Below are 1,825 nucleotides of genomic sequence, written 5' to 3' on the forward strand. Positions count from 1 at the left end.
ACCCACCCTTTGAATTCTGACTCTCTACCACCTTCCTATCCCTAGCTAGCTACAGTCCCTATTCCCACTAAACTTACTAAATGTCCATGAGTGAATGACTGACTGAGTGTCCTGACTTTGCCAGCCCCTGCCCCCGGCGGGGCCTGCTGGCCCAGCGCCATAGGAAAAACAGTAGAAGAGGAGAATCAATAGCAGGTACTGCGACGATAGGCATCAACTGGTTATGGTATTGAATTGTGTAGTTCCCTATAGACCTTATTCGATTGACGTCACTCACGTACTGGCACGCCCACTGCCACCATGTTGTTGACATAGCGCAGCCGCTTTAAGTGACAGCCTATGTAAGAGCAGAGTTTATAGGAAGCTAGCCGCCGTTAGCGTTACCTGTATCGTTCCAATTGTGTTCGGATGGTGACCTGCATTACACACGGCTGTAGTAATGACAGCAATAAAGTCCCCGTGGTTTGTTTCTATCTCTACCGTCCACAGACGTGAAGGGAGCGAGACGGAGGATACGTCAGCAGCACAGGAGATGTGTGGATAGTCAGGAGAGACAGGTGAAACTTTCTAAGGCTGTTATTATAGTTGTCAGCTGCAGGACGGTATGTCAACAATATGGCGCTGTCCGGGGTTAGCGAATAAGGTATATTATGGAGACAGAAATTGACGTGGATCTAAACGTCTAAAATCTAGCCTCGTGCTAGCTTCAAGCTCGCCACCTGTTTTGTCGAACCAATGCTTAAAGTAACAAACCCAAGCAGACAGTATCAATTGTACATTGTAAATTTCTATGTGAAGCTGATGACATCACACAATCAACAAAGATCAAGAAGAGCAAACCTGGTGCACTGCATGATATCCACACTGCACCCCATCAACAAACTCACTCTCCATCTTTGTGTGTGTGTGTGTGTGTGTGTGTGTGTGTGTCTCTCTCTCTCTCTCTCTCTCTCTCTCTCTCTCTCTCTCTCTCTCACTCACACACACACACACACACACACACACACACACACACACACACAGCCTAACTGCCATAAGTTACTTGCTTAAAGATAGGAACATGTGTACAATACTATGGAGCTCTGAATCAATGAGCAGAAAGCAGACTACAGCCAAGTAGCTACAGTAGTATTGACTGGAGTAAATACTAGCCAAGTAGCTACAGTAGTATTGACTGGAGTGAATACTAGCCAAGTAGCTACAGTAGTATTGACTGGAGTGAATACTAGCCAAGTAGCTACAGTAGTATTGACTGGAGTGAATACTAGCCAAGTCACTATAGTAGTATTGACTGGAGTGAGTACGAGACAAGTAGCTACAGTAGTATCAATCTGGGAACCCAGAATATACTCTGGGTTCCTAGATTGCAGTAGTATTGACTGGAGATACTAGCCAAGTAGCTACAGTAGTATTGACTGCAGTGGTTCTTGGCCCGGGCTCTGGCTTCTCTCCGTGTGGAGAGAAAGCAACGATAAGTCAACCTCTCCACAGCTCCAGCTGCTGAAGGTAAAGTCACTGAATGGACATTAAAACAAAGAAATAAACCTGGGACGTTTTGAAAGTAAAGTAGGATGTAGGTTAATTTATTTGTTTTGGTTTCTTGAAGAGATGCAGTGGGAATATTGGCTCTGATGATTGGTCAATTGGGAGCCAGAGCTTATATAATATACTGTAGCGAAACCAAATACCACCAACCTGGTTGTGTGGCAATAAAATATCTTGCATCTTGTCTGACTCTAAAAAAAGACAGCACAGGCAACAACATACAGCAAGTGGCTATCTTAAAATCTTGTCTAATTTGTTTTTGTCTAATAGTCTATTACAC

This window comes from Poromitra crassiceps (genome assembly GCF_964638095.1).
Source record: "Poromitra crassiceps genome assembly, contig: HAP1_SCAFFOLD_1019, whole genome shotgun sequence".
In the NCBI taxonomy this organism is placed as follows: domain Eukaryota; kingdom Metazoa; phylum Chordata; class Actinopteri; order Beryciformes; family Melamphaidae; genus Poromitra; species Poromitra crassiceps.